At 36.6% G+C, this 24,085-nt stretch overlaps 1 long non-coding RNA gene across 1 annotated transcript in view; it reads left to right on the forward strand.

Moving 5' to 3' along the window:
• Positions 1-24,085, forward strand: part of LOC129047872 (uncharacterized) — a 184,043-nt gene that overhangs the window by 147,364 nt on the left and 12,594 nt on the right. Inside the window, exons 6-7 of the long non-coding RNA XR_008509726.2 lie at positions 5,008-5,095; positions 13,079-13,142. This is a non-coding gene — a long non-coding RNA (uncharacterized LOC129047872). The remainder of the gene's footprint in view (positions 1-5,007; positions 5,096-13,078; positions 13,143-24,085) is intronic.

The raw sequence follows: 24,085 nt of genomic DNA on the forward strand, positions 1-24,085 counted from the left end.
AGAGATGCTCCAGCCTCTGCCTCCCAAAATGCTGGGATTAAAGGGATGAGCCAGTGCACCTGACCTGAAATGTCTCATGATTTCCCATAAGTTTCAATCACCACTATGTCTGTGCCAGCCTAGACTATCACACATGAAGAGAGACAGGGCAAGAATGCATTTCAGGAAAAGGAGACAGCTCTCTAATGTACTCAACCGTCACATCTCAGCTCAACATGTTAGCTCCAAAGTGAAGCTCTCTCTGACTTCTCTGAACATGTTGAATGGAGCATTTTCCTATGCTCAGATAATTGAGTAGCTACTTCTCTTAGAAACACTGCAGTGCCTTTTTTCAGTAAACTCATCATTTTCTCAAGGCCTATGTCAAAAGACCTATTGGATTGCACAAGTCTATGAATCCTCCCTTTACACTAGAAGTTGACTTTTTGTTTTTCTAAAGCCAATATATATAAGGAAATGGAATTTTATCTCAAAAATTGAAGCGTTATAGTGGCAAGAATAATAACCAACAGCTAAGTCATTTTAAAGTGTACACTTAATGGGCAGCCAAATAGGAGTATTTGCTGCCTAGCCTGTAAGTCTCCACACAGCAGCCTGGCAGTGCATATGGTTAAACTGTATACCTCAGCAAAATATTAAGTCTATTCATTCCTTGGGCAACTGAATCCACCAGGAAGCATTAAAAACAATAAATTTTAAATTGTGAATAAATGAATAAATACACGAATAAATTTTTTAAAAATCTGTTGAATGCTTTTAAGTGTGTAAGGTTCTCAATAAGTAAATACATTATTTTCTTTATGTAGAATAGATTCCTAAAAGTGAGATATCTTGTCAAGTTAAAATTTATTTTTTTATCTTATCTCTTCAAATCCATAACACTACTCCCGATGACATATATATATATATTATTTCTTAAATTTTCTAATGGAATACCCCAGATCCTTTTGAGTGTCTCAGATTTCAATCATAACTTTATCTGACCATAAATGAAAAACTTCTGTGAGTAGTTTTAGATTCTCTTTTCCCTTGGGTGTCTCTCTTGTTTATTACTATCTTTTAAAACCCAATAAGTCTATTCATGGTACTATAAACTCACAACAGCATCTTTCAGAACCAGGCCATTCCTGGATAAAATTTACAGACAATTTAGCCTGTGAAGCAGAAGTATCTCCAAGTTTTTCAAGCAGTTTTTTTTTTTTTTTGCCTTCGTATGTAATCACCAAATGATGCCAGTCTTTCTGCTGACCTGAAACCCAGCTTGAGATCCCTAACTCCTGATATTTGAATAAACCCAAATATATCCTTTTGATTTATTTTTTCACCTCAATCAGGAGTCCTACAACATAATGTCATTGCGAAACAGCTTGCCCTCATGTAAGAAATTTCAAATTCTATAGTTCTTAATTATTAGCTGTTCTTTTGTCTTCTTAAGGTTGTTATGGAATAGCCAAATATTTTTTAAAACATTTTTTCTTAACTATTTTTCCACTGGGTTTCTTCCTCCCTTCTTTTATCCATTCCAAATTATAAATGTACTACTCTTCTTCCTTTTCCTTTTTTAGCCCTTGTTTCTTTTATTTCTCTTCAGCTTCTTTTCCTTCTACTTATCCTTATCCTAGTTCCCATTTGCTGTAGATACCTTAAACTTCAAATGGCTCCTATAGCTGAATCCAAGCTCAGTATATGTGAAACATTCTTCCTCTGGTTGGACTTACAAATTTGTTTCTTTCACACATTGTGCATTGCTCTTCCCTCTCTTCTTTATCTGTATGCTGGAAATAAGCCCATATCTTGGTGAAGCTGATTCTACTTTATAGTACTCTACACCTAACACCCATTTGATCCAGTCCAGTATCCACCACTCATTGCTGATGCTTATCACAGAGCAGTTAAGTACATAAAATCTCTTGTCACAGGGCTGAGGTTCAAATCCAAGGTCTGCATCTTACTAGTAACGTGAGCTTTGATAAGATCTGTTTCACTGTGTTTAAAATTAGAATAACGATTCTACTATGAGATCTTAGATCTGCTCTGTGATCTGTTCACCTTCTTCTACAAGGCTATCTCAGATCTCAGATAAAATCAGCCTTTGAAGAATTAAAGCAACCATAGCATCTTTTCTAGCGTGAAGGGATAGCTAACTCAACCCAAGAACAACCTCACTAAAGTCACCATTCCTTTGAGCTCAATATATATGATCACAATCCTACAAACAAGTGTCCACTCTCCTCTAAGAAACTGTTGGAATTAATTCAACCAAAACTCAGGTTTGGTCAAGAGTTTATGCTTACTCTGTTTCATTCCAATAGGGTATGTACCTTCTCTGGTCTGATCCAATTCCCCTTCTCTTTCTTGTTTTATTAATTTTCTGTTGCTGTATAAACAATCACAAATCTAGTGACTTAAAACAAAAACATTTATTATTCCACAGTTTCTGCGGGACAAATGTCTGGGCAGTTTTTTTTTGGATTCTCTGCTCTGGTTCTCACCAGGCTGCAATCGGGATGTCAGCCAGGTTGAGTTCTTATCTAGAGACTCACCTAGGGAAAAATCCAAGTTCATTTGGGACATTAACAACATTAATTTCCTTGTCATTAGATGTATGCCTTAGGGCTTTGGATTCTTTCTGGCTGGTTGCTGGAGGCTGCCCTCAGGTCCTACAAGTCACCCACAATTCCCTGTCGTGTGATCCTTTCTGTAGGCAGTTTACAACATGGCTGTCTGCTCCTTCAAGACCAGCCACTGAATCTCTCATTGCAGTTTGCCGAGACAGAGTCTTCTTATAGACTGGCTGGCTCCTCACCATTTAGATCTTACTCAGAAAAACTGTTCCTGAATACAGCAGAGAGGGAGATCCTCCTATTATTCTAAATTACAGCATATGTAACAATGTAACATAGGCATGGGAGTGACATCCCATCACCTTAACCATATTTTACTGTTAGAAGCAAATAACAGTTTCCACTTGCACTTAGGAAGAGGGGATTATATAAGGACATGATTCACTGTGGCTCACCATATGACAATCTGCCATGCTTGCCTTGCGAGACATTCTATTACTTTGCCTCTAGCATCTTCTATGTCATCACCAAACTCTTTTATATCCTCAATCTCCATGTATTGAAAAGATTCACATCACTTTGTTATCTTAACTCAAAATTAGAGAACATATTTTGTTCGGGAGCCATCTCAAGTAAAAGGTACCACTTCTAATACCCCATTTGGCTTAGAGCCTGTGGAAGAAGACAGGGCTCCTCTCTGCTCGCTAGTGCCAGCCCCAGGCCTTTTCTCACCCATTCCTTCTGAAAAAACCCTTGTTTCTCTAAGACTCACAGTGTCTACCTATACAGCTTCTAGTTCCTATTGTATTCTGACCTTCTCTAATCATCTGAATCCTTTTCCTTTATCGGGCTTTCCCTATGCCTGTACATAGCTCATGCTGTGACTTCATTTGTGTCTCTAAATCATCTGACACTCTTTCCGCTCTCATCTTATAATCCTTATCTCCAAATATATTTTTCTTCACTCCACCACTGCAATGTACTCCTATGCTTTCGCTTTAAATAATATCCATTATTGACTCTATAAGCCCTCCAAACTTTCGTTCCAAGTATCTCATTCTCTGACAACCACTCTCTTGTTTTCCATCTTACTTACTCAAACACAAGACTTTTTTTTCCTCCAATATTCTCTCTGCTCTTTGCCTATGGCTGGCTCCTCACCATTTAGATCTTAGAAAGACTGTTCCTGAATACAGCAGATAGGGAGATTCTCCTATTATTCTAAATTAAAGCATATAATTTATTTCCTGTATAACATTGATCCCAACTGTAACAATTTATTTGTTTGCTTGTTCATTTACTATAATGTAATAACCTCAGAAGATTTTTAAACCCATGTGGACAGAAATGATGTTTATTAATCTTTTTGCCAGTATATATCAAATATTGTGGCAAGAACCAAATAAGATTTTTCATATAATGATGATAATAATAGCCAATGTTTATTGGGTTTTATAATGTCCCAGACACTGTTATAAGCACTTTGTACATTACCTCACTTAGTCCTCTCAGTAAGTCTGTGAAGTAGATATTATGGTTTCATCTGTTGGAAAGATAAGGAAACTGTCCAGTGTGACACAGACAGTGAGAGAGAGAACCAGCAAGCCTGGCTACAGCTTCTGCTCTTCATCTCTGCATTCAACTGTTTTCAATGTTAAATAAATTATACTTTTAGAATTATCCTAATCACAAATAAGTTAGAAAAGTCAAAGTTTGTATACAGTATATTTATGTATATATGTTATATGCATACACATATGGCATATGGATATGAATATAGATAAACAATATTTCAAAACTATTTCAAAGGTAGTGAATATTTATTTTTATTTTGAAATTATTTGTAATATAGATGTACTAATATTTTCTGGAAGAAGAAACAAAGAACAAAGAGAGAAAATAACATTCCCAAGGTTGGGTAATTTGTTAATAGTAGAAATAGATTTTCAACTTAGAAGTATTTTGCTGTTATTTTCTCACTATCAATGAGTCATTATCAATAAAGATTTGTGGGTGGGTACATATAGATGTGCAAATGTGTACATTCATTAAATTTGAACAAATTATAATTTGCTTTTATATTAACTCAATGAATGTTCTAAAGAAGTATTATAAAACAAGACAAATCAAGATGATATATTAGCTGTATCAAGACATAATTTATTACACTTTAGTTTAAATAATTTAAACTTTTTTCTCTATCTTTTTAGGAACATACTTTCTTTTACTTTTGGGATTTTTTATTTTACACCAACCTTCTTTCCTCAAAAGAGTTTTGAAGTTGTTTATTGCTTTTTAGCAGATGAATTTATAATTAAAAGCAATGTTGAGTTTAAAGTAAAAACTATCATTGATTTAATAATACATGTTAAATGTTAATAGGCTTCAGTATGTTAGAATACAATGCAACGTTTTTAAATAATATATTGTATACATGTCACAGTTGCAAAAAAGTTGAAGAAAATTTCAAGCTACATCATTCAAATCCTGCATTATTTTTCTAGACTTGAATCAACATTTTTGTCTAAACTGTAAGTGCATACTGAAATAGCAGTTTTAAGCTAAAGATATATAGAAGGAAAAAGCAACCAGTGAAGAATTTCAAGTCCTTTCCTTTGAGCATAAATTTAAGAAGAGAGCCTACCTTTAATATATGAAGGATTGTTTTAACAAATTTTTAAGTGTACAGTAAGGTATCATCAACTACAAAACAAAATTGTACAGCAGATCTCTAGAACTTATTCATCTTGTATTATTGAAGTTTACACTGAAACAGCAAATCCCCATTTCCCTCTCCCCAGAGCCCTTAGGAACCACCATTTTACTTTGTGTTTCTGAGTTTAACCATTTTAGATACATGTAATATTTGTCATTTTGTGGTATACTTATTTCACTTGGCATAATGTTTTCAAGGTTCACTCATGTTGTTGCATATGGGATGGTTTCCAACTTTTTTACGTTTGGATAATATTCCACTGTACGTACACACCACATTTTCTTTGTCCATTATCTGTCTTATTTCTTTATGCTTCTCTTTTTATGTGCATTTATATTTAAAGGAAACTTAAGGGTTTAGTTCATATTTTAAAGTCATGCAGGCTTTACTTTTTAGTTATTATTTTAACTACATTTTAAAATTCAGAATACATTTATATTAAGAAGTGAAAAAGACTAGATTCAGTATCTCTTTTAGATACAGGCAAAAGTGGCCTCACATTAAAAAGTCCTATGTGTATTTATTTGTATATCTCTTTGATGGAAGACCCTGCTGTCAGGATGTGCACCTTGGCCAGAGAGGTGGCCATGGGGACACTGTATGCTAGCAATATGTTCAAGCTTGGATGTGCAAGCAGAAATGTCCACAGGCAGGTATGGGAGGCCACTTGTACTATAGAATGGAGACAGTGGAGAGGTGGGGAGAGAGAAAGAGGCAAACCCAAGTTTCAGTTCATTTTCATTTTTAAGGTGTGTATTTTTCAAATGTAGCAATCATTATTTTTAAAAACTTTTACTTTAGTTTGAGGTGTACATGTGCAGATTTGCTATATAAGTAAATTGCATGTTGTAGGGGTTTGGTGTACAGATTATTTCATCACCAAGGTAATAAGCATAACACTCAATAGGTAGGTTTTTAATCCTTCCCATCTTCCCGCCCTCCTCTCTCAAGTGGGTACTGGTGTCTGTTGTTCCCATCTTTGTGTCCATAAGTACTCAATGTTTAGCTCTCACTTATAAGTGAGAAGATGTGGAATTTGGTTTTCTGTTCCTGTGTTAGTTCACTTTAGATAATGGCCTCCAGCTCCATCCATATTGCCGCAAAGGACATGATCTCATTCTTTTTTATGGCTGTGTAATATTCTAAGGTATACATGTACCACATTTTCTTTATCCAGTCTACTGTTGATGGGCATTTAGGTTAAATCCATGTCTTTGCTCTTTTGAATAGTGCTGAGAAGAACATACATGTGCATGTGTGTTTATGGTAGAATGATTTAAATTCCTTTGAGTATATACCCTATAATGAGATTGCTGGGGGCATGGTAGTTCCATTTTAAGTTCTTTGAGAACTAGTCAAACTGCTTTCCACAGTGGCTGAACTAATTTACATTCCCACCAGCAGTGTATAGGCACTTCCTTTTCTCTAAACCTTACCAACATGTTATTTTTTTACTTTTTAGTAATAGCCATTCTGACTAGTGTGAGATGGTATCTCATCATGGTTTTAATCTGCACTTCTCTTATGTTTAATGATGTTGGGGTTTTCATAATAGTATTGTAGAAGTCTTCATAATAGTCTCAGAGTTTCTTGTATTTCTGTGAGGTCAGTAGTAATGTCCCCTTGGTCATTTCTGATAATGCTTGTTTAGATCTTCTCTCCTTTTTTCTTTATTAGTCTAGTCTAATAGTGGTCTATCCTATTTATTCTTTCAAAAAACCAATTTCTGAATTTGTTGATCTTTTCTATGGTTTTTTAAGTCTCAATTTCATTTAATTCAGCCCTTATTTTGGTTATTTCTTGTCTTCTGCTAGCTTTGGGGTTGATTCCCTCTTGTCATTCTAGTTCTTCAAGGTCTGATGTTAGATTGTTAATTTAAGGTCTTTCTAACTTTTTGATATGGGCATTTAGCACTATTAACTTTCCTCTTAACGCTGCTATGTCCCAGAAAATCTAGTATATTGTATCTTTGTTCTCATTAGTTTCAAAGAATTTCTTTATTTCTGCTTTAATTTCATTATTTCCCAGAAGTAATTCAGGAGCAGGTTATTTAACTTCCATATAGTTGTATGATTTTGACTGATCTTAGTATTGATTACTATTTTTATTGCATCATAGTCTGAGAGTGTGGTTGGTATGATTTCATGTTTTTAATGTTTCTAAGAATTGTTTTATGGCTGATTATGTGGTCAATTTTACATTATGTGTCATGTGCAGATGAGAAGAATGTATATTCTGTTGTTTGGGGGTGGAGAGTTCTGTAGATGTCTGCTAGGTTCAAATGGTCAAGTGTTGAGCTCCAGTCCTGAATATCTTTGTTAGTTTTCTGCCTTGATGACCTGTCTCATAGTGTCTCATAGTGTTGAAGCCTCTCACTATTATTGTGGGGTTAGTTTCTTCATAGGCCTCTAATAACTTATTTTATAAATTTGGGTGCTCCTGTTTTGGGTGCATATATATTTACAACAGGTGTAAGTCTTCTTGTTGAATTGAACTCTTTATGATTATGGAATGCCCTGCTGTCTTTTTTGATCATTGTTGGTTTAATGTCTGTTTTGTCTGAAATTAAAATAGCATTCCATTTGCTTGGTAGATTTTTCTCCATCCCTTTACTTTGAGCTTATTGGTGTCATTGCATGTGAGACGGGTCTCTTGAAGACAGCATACAGTTGGGTCTTGCACCTTCATCCAACTTGCCACTCTGTGCCTTATCATTGGGACATTTAGTCTGTTTATATTCAAGGTGTATACTGATATGTGCAGATTTGACCCTGTCATTATGTTGTTAGCTTGTTATTATGTAGATTTGATTGTGTAGTTGCTTTATAGTGTCAATGGTTTATGTAGTTAAGTGTGTTTGTGGTATGGCTGGCTATAACCTTTCATTTGTATATTTAGCACTCCCTTAATGACTTCTTATAAGGCAGGTCTGATGGTAATCAATCTCTTTAGCATTTGCTTGTCTGAAAAAGATCTTATTTCTCCTTTGTTTACAAAGCTTGGTTTAGGTGGATATGAAATTTTTGATTGGAGTTTCTTTCTTTTAAGAATGCTGAATATAGGCCCCTGATCTGTTTTGGCTTGTAGGGTTTCTACTAAAAGGTCCACTGTTAGCTTACTGGGGTTCCCTTTGTAGGTAACCTGCCCCTTCTTTCTAGCTGCCTTTAATATTTTTAATTTCATTTTTACCTTGGAGAATCTGATGACTATATGTCTTAGGGATGGTCATCATGTATAATATCTTGCAGGGATTCACTTAATTTCCTGAATTTGAATGTTGGCTTCTCTAGTGATGTTAGGGAAATTTTTGTGGATGATATTCTCTAACGTGTTGTCCAAGTTGCTTACTTTCTCTCCCTCTTTTTCAAGGATGACATTGAGTTGTAGATTTGTTTCTTTACATAATACCATATTTCTCTGAGGTTTTGTTTACTTTTTTTTCTTCATTTTTGTCTGAATTAATTAATTTGGAGAACTAGTCTTCAAGCTGTGAAATTCTTTCCTCAGCTTGGGCTATTCTGCTGTTAAAGCTTGCCATTGTATTATGAAATTCTTGTAGTGTCCTTTTCAGCTCCATTAGATCAGTTTGGTTCTTTCTTAAAGTCATTTCATCTTTCAGCTCCTATACTGTTTCAAGTATTCCTTAGATTTCTTGAATTGGGCTTCAACTTTCTCCTGAATCTCAATGATCTTCATTCTTATCCATATTCTGAATTTCACATCTGTCATTTCAGCTATTTCAGTCTGGTTAATAATCATTGCTGAGAAACTAGTGCAGTTGTTTGGAGCTGAGAAGACACTCTGAGTTTTTCAGTTGCCAGAGTTCTTGCACTGGTTCTTTCTCATCTGTGTGGGCTGATGTTCCTTTAATCTCCGAAGTTACTGTTCATGAATGGGGTTTTTGCGTTTGTATCCTTTGATGCCCTTTGGTGGTTTGATTGTGAATTAAGGTGGGTTTTGTCAACTGGCTTTGATTCCCGAAGATTTCAGGGGGCCAAGGTTTGGCTCAGCACTCCTAGGCTGCATGCTCTAACTCTTGGGGGCTGGTACTGAGCCCCTGGCTTTGTTCTCTGGCCCCTTGAGATTAGGAACCTGCTGCACTAGAGGACCTGAAGTGTTCCTGGTCCACTAGCTCCAACACCCAGCCAAAACACTTTGTTGCCAGCCAAAACACTTTGTTCGGGTGGTAGCAGCAATATCCATGCTCACTCATGTTTGCCAGTGTAACTGCCCAGTTGGTTCACCTTGCCTGCTTCTTAGACAGAGCCAATTTATCAAGGCAGGGGAATTACAACAGAGAAAGAGTAATTCATGCAGAGCCGCCAGTGCAGGAGAACAGAATTGTATTATTATTACTCTAATCAGTCTCCCTGACAATTCAGGGATCAGAGTTTTTTTCTTGTTGTTGTTTTTGTTCTTAATTAAAAAGCAAACTTTAATGTCAAAAATGCAAACTTGAGGAGGGCAGAAAGATCACACACAAGGCTATCACTTCACACTTGGAGGGTTTCACAGCAGCCAGGCAGCCGTGCTCCTCACTTCCCAGACGATGCGGGGGGCTGGGCAGAGGTGCTCCTCATTTCCCATACAGGGCTGCAGCTGCACAGAGGTGCTCCTCACTTCCCAGACAGTGGGCAGCCAGGCAGAGGTGCTCCTCATTTCCCAGATGGTGAAGCGGGCAGGCAGAGGTGCCCCTCACTTCTCAGAAGGCGGGGGGACCGGGCAGAGGTGCTCCTCACTTGCCAGACTGAGCGGCGGCTGGGCAGAGGTGCTCCTCACATCCCAGACGGTAGGAGGGGCTTTTAAGGATAACTTGGTGGGCAGGGGGACAGTGAGTCAGGAGTGCTGATTAGTTGGGTTGGAGATGAAATCATAAGGAAACAAAGCTATCCTCTTATGCTGAGTTAGTTCCTGGGTGGGAGCCACAAGACCAGATGAGCCAGTTTATCCATCTGGGTGGTGCCAACTGATCCATCAAGAACAGGGTCTGCAAAATATCTCGAGCACTGATTTGGATTTTGCAATTGTAATATTATCCCCAGGAGCAATTTGGAGAGGTTTAGAATCTTGCGGCCTCCAGCTGCATGACTCCTAAACCGTAATTTCTGATCTTGTGGCTAATTTGTTAGTCCTGCAAAGGCAATCTAGTCCCCAGGCAGAAAAGGGGTTTGTTTGAGGAAAGGGCTGTTATCATCTTTGTTTCAAAGCTAAACTATAAACTAAATTCCTCCCAAAGTTAGTTCATCCTATGCCTAGGAATGAACAAGGACAACTTGGACGTTAGAAGCAAGATGGAGTTGGGTTAGGTTAGAACTCTTTCACTGTCTCAATTATAATTTTGCAATGGCAGTTTCATCAACAGCTGCAGCAGTGTGGCGGGTTGCCTGCACATAGGTGGGGCAGCAATGGGGGTGCCAGCATCAGCGCACACACTCATCCCAGTGGTGGTGGTGGTGGCACAGCAGGCCTGCTCATCTGTCATTGAACATTTAGGCTGTTTTCATTTGTTGGTTATTTCATTTGTTGGTTATTGTGAATAACACTGAAATAAACAAGGGAGTGCAGACATCTCTTCAAGATCCTAATTTCAATTCTTTTGTATATGTGCCCAGAATTGTCATTGCTGGATCATATGGTCATTTTACTTTTAATTTTTAGAGGAACATCTTCATACTGTTTGCCATAAAGTCTGCACCATTTTGCATTTCCAGCAGTGTACAAGGATTCTAATTTCCCCACATCTTCACCAACATCTTATTTTCTTTTTTATTTAATAGTGGCCATCCTAACAAGTTTGAGATGATATCCCATTGTTCCTTCAATTTGCATTCCCCTGATGATGATGAGTATCTTTTCATACATATATTGGCCACTTATAGGTCATCTTTGGAGAAATGTCCTTGCAAGTATTTTGCCCATCTTTCAGTCTTTTTTTTTTTTGCTATTAAGTTGCAGGATTTCTTTATATATTTTGGATATTAACCTCTTATCAGATATATGGTTTTTAAATATTTTTGTCCATTCAATATGTTGCCTTTTCATTCTGTTGATTGGTTTGCAGAACAGAGCCATTTTAGCATGATATAGTCCCACTTGTCTATTTTTGCTTTCGTTGCATGTGCTTTTGGTGTCATATCCAAGAAATCATTGCCAAAAATCAATGTCATAAGTTGTTTCTCCTGTGTTCTCTTCTATGATGTTTACAGTTTTAGGTATTATATTTAAGTCATCAATATCCATTTTGAGTTAATTTTTGTGTATGATGTAAAATAAGAGTCCAATTTCATTCTTTTGTACATGAATCTTTATTTTTTTCAAAATCATTTTTTGAAGAAACTTTCATTCCTCCATTGTGTATAATTGGCTCTTGTGTCAAAAATCAGTTGATGGTATATGCATGGGTTTATTCCCCAGGCCCTCTATTCTGTTTCATTGGTTTATATACCTGTCTTTATGCCAGTTCTTTATTAGTCTGTTCAGGCTTTTATAACAAAAATACCATAGACTTGGTGGCTTAAACAATCAACATTCATTCCTCACAGTTCTGGAGACTGGGAAGACCAAGATCAATGCACTGGTGATTTGTTGTTGGTGAGGATCTGCTTAACGGATCACAGACAGTCATCTTCTCACTGTGTCCTCACATGGCAGAAAAGAACTGGAGAACTTTCTTTTTTTAAAATAAAATAAGGCTACTAAGGCCATTTATGAGGGTACCATCCTTGGTATTTAATTACTTCCTGAAGACCCCATTTCCCAGTATAATCACTCTGGGGGTTACTATTTTAACACAGAAATTTGGATAGACACAAATATTCAGTCTATAGCAAGTATCATACTGCTTTAATTACTGTAGCCTTGTAACATACAGACATACCTCAGAGATATTGTGGTTTCAATTCCAGATTACCTCAATAGAGCAACCATTGCAATAGAGACTCACGTAAAATTTTTTTGTTTTCTAGTAGACATAAAAATGATGCTTACATTCTACTGTGGTGTACTTAGTGTTCACTATGTGTAAGAAACAATGAACAGACCTTAATTTAAAAACACTTTATTGCTAAAAAATTGCTAATGTATTAGTCTTTTCTCATGCTGTTATGAAGAAATACCCAAGACTGGGTAATTTATAAAGAAAAGAGGCTTAATTGACTCATAGTTTCACATGGCTGGGAAGGCCTCAGGAAACTTACAATCATGACAGAAGGTGAAGGGGAAGAAAGGCACCTTCTTCACAGGGCGGTAGAAAGAAGTGTTGAGCAAAAAGGGAAAAGCCCCATATAACACCATCAGATCTCATGAGAACTCACTCACTATCATGAGAATTGCATGGGGAAAACCCCTCCCATGATTCAATTACCTCACACTGGGTCTCTCCCACAACATGTGAGGATTTTGGAAACTACATTTCAAGATGATATTTGGCTAGAGACACAGCCAAACCATATTATTCCACCCTTGGCCCCTGTACTCATATTTTGAAATGAAATCATGCCTTCCCAAGAGTTCCCTCCAAAGTCTTAACTCATTCCAGCATTAACCCAAAAGTCCATGTCCAAAGTCTCATCTGAGACAAGGCAAGTTCCTTCTGCCTATGAGTCTGTATAATCAAAAGCAAGTTAGTTACTTTCTAAACATAATAAAGTTATAGGCATTGGGTAAATACACCCATTCCAAATGGGAGAAATTAGTCAAAATGAAAGGAAATAGCCCCTATGCAAGTCCAAAATTCAGTAGGGCATTCATTAAACCTTAAAGTTCTGAAATGATCTTTGACTCTATGTTTCACACGCAGGTCACGCCAATGCAAAAGGTGGATTCCCACGGCCTTTGGCAGCTCCACCCCTGTGGCTTTGCAGGTATATCCTTAAAAATTTTATTTCTTAATTAATAAGACTTGAAAGTGAAATTACTCTTGATCCATGGGCTATAGAATGGATGTTGTGTTAGCAGACATAAAAAAAAACATTAAGCCAATAAGGAGTTTTCAAGATGGCTGGCTAGGGATATTGGATGTCAGTTCTCCTCAGAAAGATCAAAATTACTCGAAAATGGACAAGTTCTGAACAGAAAACTGAAAAAAGAGAGCTATGCTTTGTCAGAGTGCCCACAGAGAGAAGCTGGGGCACAGAAAAGGAAAATCAGCAGGAGTCTGGCAGAGACTGACCCCCAAGGAATTTGAAGCCCTATGGAAATGATAGGTGAAAGTGCTTCTCTGCTCCCCTCCGCCTTCTGACAATCTGCTGATAGTGAAACTCTTGGGGAGTTCCTCTGTCCTCACAACCCAGGTAATGCCATCAGTGGCAATTTGGGAACTTCCTGGGGACAGCTACCTGAGTGGCCAACTCACACAGATGTTCCTGCATTTCTCTCTGACGGAACTGAGATTATTGGTGTCACACTGGTTATGCCCATGGTAGGACATGACCCTGCTTGGGATTACTTGCCCTTGAGTCACTATACTACCACATTCCCTGCAAACATACTCCCACAACCTGCCCTGACTTTGTTAAACACAGGGCGGCCAGTGGTGCCCTGAAGAGCTGCAGGGCCCCTGCAGATCTAACCCTCAGTATGGACCACCCCTAAGGGAAGGGGAAGCACAGCTCGCCACAGCCACTCTTAGTACAAAGGAGATGCAGGCACTGGGCTAATTGCAGCATTGACCCAGGAATAGACATGAAGATGGGGTCACCGCCCATCTGCCAGCAACCTCCCTGTACACTGCTGCAGATGCAGCCGCAGTTCTTTGCACTGGGAGCCAATGAGAGTGTGCACTGGGAGAAAGCTTTTTTCACACTTTTTGTGGCTGTTCCCCTCTACCCTCCAAGTAAACCCTGACTTCTGGGGCTTTCACAGTGGGGGCAGGGGCCAAGCTACCCATCCCTACATAGAGTGGCAGTGCCTGGCAATGAAGAAGATACTGTGAAAATTCCTTCCCTAGAGAGGGAGAAGAGGCTATGCCCCAAGCCCCACTTTTAATGGTAGCCATCAGAAAGGCATATCTACAACCCACAGCCACACTGCAGTTGGGAACCAAAGAACAAAATCCTTAAACTGAAGGTCATGAGCCCTGTGATAGGGGCATGATAGGGAAGCAGATTATGTTTTTCCTAAATGAGGATAAGGAGCTAGTGAACCCTCCACCCTTTCCACGAGACCTCAATGCACCCCAACACAATCTCTTCCCACCATCCTCATCAGGAAGGTGCTTCCACTTAGCAGCAGCCTATCTGTCAGCTCTTACTCATAAGCATCATCTAATAGACTGCAGCCTGAACTGTGCTACCAAATTAAAAACCTGCTACTGAATTGGCTTAGTTCTAGTCCATGAGATAAGCTTTCTGAGACCTCCACACCCTCAGCTCTGCAGGAGATAGTATGTTGACTTATACATCTAATACGTCACTGCAACAAGCAACATTGAATTCCCCACAAAAGGAATTTCACCACTAAAAGAATTTACCATTAAAATATTCACCACTAAAGGAATTTCAAAAGCCATCCACAACCAAGGAGCCCATATAGACCCTTGGCTCCCTGAACAGTATCCCAAAATGAAGCAAAACAATCATACACAACATATACCACAGACATAACTTCAAGGAAAAAAGAATTTAAAAATTAAAAACCCCATCCAAATGATAGTGAATTCAAAAATAAGAAGTGAGAGCTACCTCAGATGAGGAGGAATTAGCATAAAAACTCCAGCAGTTTGAAAAGCCAGTGTTGTGAAACTTTCAAAGGATCATATCAGCTTTCTGGGAGTGGATCCTATATACATTGAAGTGTCTGGAATGACAAGTAAAGAACTCAGCATATTGATTTTGAGGAAACTCAACAAGATCCAAGAGAAAATTGAAATTCAATTAAAAAAATAAAAATAATACAGAAATATGAAAGATAAGATAGCTATATTTTTTAAAAATAGAATTTCTAGAATTAAAAAATTTACTAAAGGAATTTCAAAATACAATTGTAAGCATTCACAAAAGGCAAGATTAAGCACAAGAAGGAATTTCAGAGCCCAAAGACCAGTCTTTCAAATTAACCCAGTCAGACAAATATAAAGAAAAAAGTATTTAAAGAAATTAACAAAGCCTTTGAGAAACATGGAATTGTGTAAAATGACCAAATTTATTGGCATTCTTGAGAAATAAAGATAAAAGGTAAGCAACTTGAAAAACATTTTTGAGGGAATAATTCAGGAAAAATTCCCTAATCTTGCTATAGAGATCCACATCCAAATACAAGAAATTCAGAGAACACCTGCGAGAAACTATACAACACAACCATCCCCATGACATGTAATCAACAAATTATCCAAGGTCAACCCAAAAGGATAAAATCTTAAAAGTAGCTAGAGAATAAGGGCAAATTACCTATAAGGGGAATCCCATCAGACTAACAGTAGGCTTCTCAGCAGAAATCTTATAAGCCAGAAGATATTAGGGGCCTATTTTTAGCCTTCTTAAAAAGAATGCCAGCCCAAAATGTTATTTCCCACTGAACTCAGCTTCATAAATAGAGGAGAAAGAAAATCTTTCCCAGAAAACAACATTAATCCACTTGTACATCTCCATTAGAACTCCTGGATGATTAGGTGCATTGTCAATAAGCAGTAACAGTTTGAAAGAAATCTTTTTTCTCTGAGCAGTAAGTCTCAACAGTGGGCTTAAAATATTTAGTAAATGATGTTGTAAACAGGTGTGCTTTCATCTAGCTGTCATTGTGGCATGTATAGAACACAGACAGAGTAGATTTAGCATAATTCTTAAGCATTCTAGGACTTTTAGAATGGTGAATAAGCATTGGCTTCAACTCAAAGTCACTAGCTGCATTATCCCTTAACAAGAGAGGCAGACTATCCTTTGAAACTTTGAAACTAAGCATTGATTTCTCCTTTCTAGCTACAAAAGTCCTAGATGGCATCTTCTTTTAATATAAGCCTGTTTCATCTCTACTGAAAATCTATTGTTTATTGTGTATATCTTCATCAATTATCTTAGCTAGGTTTTCTGAATAACACAGTTATTCTGAATAAACACAGTTCACGGCACCCCAAAACAATTTCAATAGTAACATCAAAGATCACTAATTACAGATAACCATAACATATTATAATAATAATGAAAAAGTTTGAAATGTTGCTAAAACTACCAAAAGGAAGACATGAAGTGAGCACATGCCTTTGGAAAATGGCACCAATAGACTTGCTCAATGCAGAGTTGCCACAGACCTTCAATTTGTAAAAAAAAAAAAAAAAGCAGTATCTGAAAAGGGCAATAAAATGAAAACAATAAAATGTTTGTACTTTGAAATCAGCAACTGTGACACTTGAAACTTTTTTGTTCCTCCTTAAGATTCTTTTTATTATTTGTTATTTATTTATTTATTTATTTATTTATTTATTTGAGACAGAGCATCACTCTGTCACCTAGGCTGGAGTATAGTGGCGTGATCTCCACTCACTGTAACCTCTGCCTCCCAGGTTCAAGTGATTCTCCTGCCTCAGCCTCAGAGTAGCTGGGATTACAGGTGCTGCCACCATGCCCGGCTAATTTTTGTATTTTTAGTAGAGACAGGGTTTTGCCGTGTTGGCCAGGCTCATCTCGAACTCCTGACTTTAGGTGATCCACCCGCCTCGGCCTCCCGAAGTGCTGGGATTACAAGCATGACTCACCAGGCCCGGCCACCTTCTTAAGATTATTTTTTACTTTCCAGGGTCCTTTGTGGTTTCATATGAATTTTATGATTTTTTTTCTATTTTTGTAAAAAATTTTATTGGAAATTTGATAGGGATTGCACTGAATCTTTAGATCACATTGGGTAGTATATACATTTTAACAATATTGTCTTCTAATCCATGAACATGGATGTCTTTCTATTTATTTTTTTCTTTTTAAATTTATTTTATTTCATCAGTATTTTGCAGTTTTTAGTGAACAACTGCTTTACCATTTTAGTTAAGTTTATTCCTACATATTTTATTCTTTTTGATGCTATTTGAAATGAGATTGTTTTCTTAATTTTTTTCAGACAGTTTGTTGTTAGTGTACAAAATTATAAGAAATAGAAAATCTGAACAGACCAATAATAGTAAGGAGACTGAATCAGTAGTCAAAACCTCCCAACAAAGAAAAGTCCAGAACCAGATGGCTTCACTGGTGTATTCTGCAAACCATTTAAAGAAGAACTAACACCAGTCTTTTCAAACTCTTCCAAAAATTTGAAGAGGAGGGAATACTTCCAAACTCATTTTCTGAGTCCAGCATTGCCCTGATACCAAATCCTTATAACACTACAAAGAAACAAACAAACAAACAAACAAACAAAAAAAACAACTATAGGGCAATATCCCTGATGAACATAGATGAAAAAATTCATTACAAATACTAGCAAACTGAATTCAGAAGCACATTAAAAGGATTTTATACTATAACCAAGTGAGATTCATCATGGGGACTCAAGAATGGTTCAACATAAGCAAATCAATAAATGTGATACACTATATGAACAGAATGAAGAATAACAGTGTATGATCCACCTCAATAGATGCATAAAAAGTACTTGACAAAATCCAACATCTTTTCATGATAGAAACACTCAACAAACTAGGAACAGAAGAAAATTACCTCAATATGGTAAAGGCCATATATGGAAAGCTTAGAGCCAATATCATACTCAACTGTGAAAAACTAAAAGCCCTTCCTCTAAGATCAGAAAGAAGGCAAGTATGGCCACTTTTACCATTTCCATTCAATAGAGTACTGAATGTCCTAGCCAGAGCAATTAGGCAAGAAAAAGAAATAGAAATCATCCCAATGGAAAGGAAGAAATAAAGTTATCTCTGTTCACAAAGGTCATAATCTTATATGTAGAAAACCCTATGGACTCAACATACATCAAAAACTGTTTTTAAAACTAGCAAATGAATTCAGTAAAATTTCAGAAAACAAAATCATCATGCAAAAATCAGTGGCCATTTAGAATTATTACATGACTTAAATATATATCCAAGTCATTTGTTTAGTTTTCAGGAGCAATAGGGAAATAGTACTGATTTATCACTACCAAAAAGTGTTTACTGTATGCACTTGTATCTACATAATTGCAGCTACATATGAACATATTTTGTAGGGCATATAACATAGGACACTAGCTCCCAAATGGCGTTTAAATTCTTGATATTAAAACCCTCTAAAATGTATTTGCTTTACACACTAGAGACAAATTTCTTGTGATGTCACCTTGCCCCAGGAGACAACATTGCTTTTTGCACAGCTACATTTTGCCTTTAAAATATGTCTTCTCCTTCTGTTGTGAATGGAGAATTTTTAAATTGTTTCTAATTTTTCATGGTTGAAAGATAGAACTATATTTTCTAAAATAATCATGTTTAACTTTGAGTTAAGAAAACTTTGAGACCACTGAATAATTAACTTTGACATTCTTGGCTCTCTGAAAAGTGCCTAAGGTATGAAGAAGTACCATATTGTCTTATAGAGTACATTACATTGCTTTTTTTGTCATCATTGGAGGTAAATCTCAGGAATGTTAAGGAAGAAATGCACATCAAAAAATCAGCAAATTAGATTTTTCCCCAGATCTTTATGAGATGTGACATTAAAATATCTGGGCATTATATAAGCCAAAATATGATTGTCTTTGTTACAGGTCACTCCAATTTTTATTTTATTTTATTGTCCAGAATCCCATTTCTGGACAGAATCCCATTTCTAAGACTTCATCATGTATATTTACACCAAGCAGGCGGTTAGGAAGTGCCATCGACTGATTGTTTTACTTTCTAAGTTGTAGACTCTATAATGCCCTTTCATATATCAAACTATAATTAAAACAAAACACATGGGAATAGAATCCAAGTATTACTTTAATAGCTTAGGCATTTGTGGTTAGTACAGACGACTTTTTTCTATTTGTTTTCAGAAGCCCAAATACCGTAAATAGAATCCTGCGGCAAGCCTTGTGTTTCAACTGTATAACAGAGGCTTGAACTGGGGATTTTTAACAATTCCACTTCAAAGGAAAGCAGACTAGTCAGTAGCTCAATTTTGTCCTTTTGAAGCAAACAATAATAGACTTGCCAGTTTGCAAAATGTGCACGTATGACTAGTGTATCAACATTGTTAAATAAAAGGTTATTGCATTAAATAAGATGACCTTGCTACCTTTTAGTTGCAGTCTTAGAGAGCAAACTTGTTTTAATTAGCAGTCAGCAAGCAGACTGTAACTTCACTGAAGGAGCATTGAAGAATCACTGCCTATTAACAACCCAGCGGTAAGTAAGCCAGCATAAATACTTATAACCAAATAGTGTGCATTTCAGGAGTGGAAAGGATTAGCTATTGGGCACACAACACAGTGGAGGAAATTGCTTTATTCCCAGTACTGCTGGGTACCAGGAGGCAATCACTGTGCCTCCAGCCCATTAACAGCATTCAGAGTGTTGCTTCCCATAGAAGGGGTTATTGGCTAACCACTGGGTGACCAATTAAATGCTATGAATAAGTCCCAAACCCAGCAGCATGGGGCCTGTTTGTGGCACAGTGGTATCATTACTAAAGTGAAAAACTTGATGAGAAAGGAACATATTTAATTATAGAACTATACAAATGGCTAATTAGGACCATAAAGTGAAATGAATGACTTTCCAGTGGATTTTTGAATGTTACTGATAACTGCTCAGCTTCTTTGGAGACCATGAAAGTGATCTACAGCCAGAGCTTGCATGTCATGGTAATGGATGGATCTTCATTAGAGGAAGATTTTTTGACCTGGTTGCTCAGGTAGCATGGGTTCTAAAGACAATCCTTGATTCCTTTCACTGCAAGGGTTCTTTCACTCCAACCCCCTGGTCTCTCATGAGTTCCACTTGCTTTCACAATAATTCTTATGGGTTTAAATGCAGAAACATTATCTGCAATAGTCACTCTCTATCAGTTGGGAAACTGAATGGCAAAAGAGTATCACTAGTTAGTGGGAAACACTGATCCATGCTTAAGTTTAGCTTTTAAACTCTAGGATTAATCCTAAAATCTGCAATTACACTTTGCTAATTCAGGCATCTCAATTGCTAAAATGTCATGAATCCTTTAAATGGAAGAATTATAATTTAAGGCTGTATCTACCTAGTGACTAAGATTAAATTAAGAAAAACAAAAAAAAAGGAACATTGGAAATTGATCTGAAATCATGAAAATGAAAATCAATGTAATTGACTCTTGCTATCAATTGCTGGAGCAAACTTTTGTTTTGGATGTGTTTGTGTGTTTTATGTTAATTTTGTAAGTACAGGTTTAATGAAACTAATTTTATTTTTGCTTATCAAAAATTTAATAAACATCTATAATGTATAAATAAGTGCACTAAAACTGTGCAGAAACATCACCTTCCTGGTAGAGTAAGAAATATTCAGTGCTAGCAAAGAATTACACACTTCTAGTCAGGTAACTATACAAAAGACTTACTTGATGTCACAATATTATTGAATGCTTGCCTTTGCTTTTATTTTTATAATTTAATTTTATTTTTATTAAACAAATTATTGTTAAAAAATAAACAATTCTACAATATATATAGTAAAGAGAACAATTTTATCAGCTCTGAACTCTGTCTACTAAATTTGCTAGTCACTATTATATTGTAAAGGGCGTAGTAACCACCTTCTTGGTAATCAAGATTTGGTGAAAGATACTGATACTAGATGAGTTTATAAACATTGTGGCTAGAAATTTGAATGAGAATGCTATAAATTTTCCACATTGGTAAATACATTATATATTCCTAGATGATTTTATTCAACAGCAAAGTCAAGGTCAATATAAATATGTACCCAATTCTGTTCCTGAGCATGCTGGAATAGTGAAAATATATATCGACTGACTCCATCTCCACCAATCACAAGAATAGTTGTCATGAACTTGTTGATTGACTGCTTAGTCAGAATTCATATAAATATTATTTTATTTTTAGCTTAATCACTGAAATGATTTGGAGAGTTCTAAAGCTAGCACAGATTTCCAAAGATCATCTGACATGGACCTTTCTATCCAGGAAAGCTACATTTTACTCATCCAAGGAATTGATGGCTCCTTACGTTTAAATTATCCTCAGGTATGCAGAGCCCATGATCTTCCTTTCAGATTGATGCCCATCCTGATCATATCTATAACCAAAAAGGCATCCTTATATGATGGCTTTGCTTGGGCTTAGAGGCCTGACATTCTTAACTCCAGTTTCTCTTGTTAATATTTATATATGTGTTGTCAACATCTGCCCCTGTATTTAGTGACCTCTAAAAACATTCCTCACCAGTTAAAAAGAGGCATAACTATGTAAACCAAAAATAAAATTATAGGCCTCCCAACCAACTGAATGGACTCACTTCTTGACCAAAGGGATCCCAAAAAAACCTGAAAAACTAGTTCAGGCCATGATGGGAAGAGAGGTCAGACATGCCTCATTATACCCTCTCTCTATGGTGTTTAGAAACAACTGATCAACATTAACATTAAAATAGAGATCCTAAGACTAACAGAACAGACTCTTTGTAGCAAACAGATACCAAATTCCAACCTGTTTCCTGTATAGCCTCACACAACAGATAGCAGGCCCTGAAAGCAATAAAAATATTTTACCCCAAAATATATTTCTTCGACAGTTTGAAATGGCTCTGTAAAGCTGTCTCTTGTGGGTAAAATTTGCATTCTGTGGAGAATCTCCTCCATTTTCTAGGTCTTTTCCAAGTCTGATACCTTTTAAGGTCCGAAAAGAGACATTTATAGGCTGGGCGCGGTTGCTCACACTTGCAATCCTAACACTTTGGGAGGCCGAGGCGGGTGGGTCATGAGGTTGGGAGTTCGAAACCAGCCTGGCCAAGATGGTGAAACCCCCATCTCCACTAAAAATACAAAAATTAGCTGGGTGTGGCAGCAGGCACCTGTAATCCCAGCTACTTGGGAGGCTGAGGCAGGAGAATCACTTGAACCCAGGAGGCGGAGGTTGCAGTGAGCCAAGATAGTGCCATTGCACTCCAGCCTGGGCAACAGAGCAAGACTCTGTCTCAAAAAAAAAAAAAAAAAAGAAGACATTTACATTGACCATCTATTCTCTCTGAAGCCTGCTACTTACAGGCTTCATCTACATGACAAGATCCTTGGCTTCCACAACCACAACGCCCTTTATCTTTTTTTTTTTTTTAAGAGCTTAACTCTTTTAACCAGTTGTCAATCAGAGAATCTTTGTATCCACCTATCACCTGTAATACCCACCATCCACACCTCTTTTCCTACTTCCAGATGTCCCACAGTTCTAGGCCAAATCAATGTGTGCCTTACATGTATTGATTTATATCATTGCCTATAACTTCTATCACCCTAAAATGTATAAAATCAAACAGTAACCTGAATATTTTGGGCACATATTCTCAGGACCTCTTGAGGTTGTACCCCAGGCCATGGTCACTCATATTTAGCTCAGAATAAAACTCTGTAAATATTTTACAGAGTTTGACTTTTTTTTTGGTCAACAACTATAGACACTCAAAATTATTTAAAATTCTCTGGCTCTCTAGAAGTGAGATATTTCAAATGATCATTAATTTTTGCTTTCTTCCACATTGTTCACTTTAAGATGATTTTTAAGTATATAAACTATAAAAATGTTACATATAAATTAGCTCTGCACTGATATTTACTATTATCTTGAAAATTATATTGCCTTTTAATTGCATGTCAGATACTTTGCATAGCACATGTGACTGAAGGGTATCTTTTTGCTAATTTGCATACTGATTCTTTTGGTTGTTTTGGCTTCTGAATGTACTGAATTTATCTTAATTAAATTTATCTCTATGCTATTCTTGATGACATCATTGTTAATATGTTTCAGATAAAACAAAAACTCTGCCCCACTTCCTCAGATTCAACTTTAAGATAGTGTTTTCTATTTTATTACCTAAGGCATAAATAAGAGTCTTAAAAATGTTTCCATTACTTTTGTTAAAGCTTTACTTAAAATAGCTAAATAATAGAAAAAAAACAGACGAAAATGTAAACCAAATATAGCTATGTTTTTATTAGGTATTTTGTTATTTCCTGAAGAAACTCAGTTTGGATTTCAAAGGCTTTGCTGAATCATGTATGCCATTTCTGAATGCATTCTTAAGGGAGGACAAAGAAAGAATTTACCCTACACAACAAACAACAAATATCTTCAGTATTTGTTCTACTTCTCTTTGCAAATCCCACATCACAGGAAGCTAACTCTAGTATTTCTTGTCTCTCTCCCCTTGATAAAACTTTAGCCAACTTTAGCCAGTTCTCCTGTTTGGCTTTCCTTTCCCTTTCTTTTCCTAACTCTACTTTCTCACCCATCCCAGTTTCCTGGCCACCATGCACTGGGACCACATAGAAAGAGTTCAGAAATCATCAAACAAAATGGCCTGAAGAAACCAAAAAAAAAAAAGAAGGGGAAAGCTTTTGGATGCTTATATTTGATATTTTTGACTCTGTCTCACTCATATAAACAATCAAAGTAAATTATGGTGAGCTCATTTGAAGGAATATAATCCAATTATAAAGGTAATTATTATGAGCACTATATAACCACACAGATTAATGCTTATGGTATAATCTCAAAGGAAGGAAAAGTACAGATTTTAGAGCAGAATACTTACCTACAAAGATTGTAAAATAAATAAATATATATACTGTTAGGGTAAAAAATGTTCACTAACAGGTGAATAGACAAATTATGCTATTGGCACACACTGTAATGC

The sequence above is a fragment of the Pongo abelii genome, chromosome 13 (assembly GCF_028885655.2).
Source record: "Pongo abelii isolate AG06213 chromosome 13, NHGRI_mPonAbe1-v2.0_pri, whole genome shotgun sequence".
Lineage (NCBI taxonomy): Eukaryota > Metazoa > Chordata > Mammalia > Primates > Hominidae > Pongo > Pongo abelii.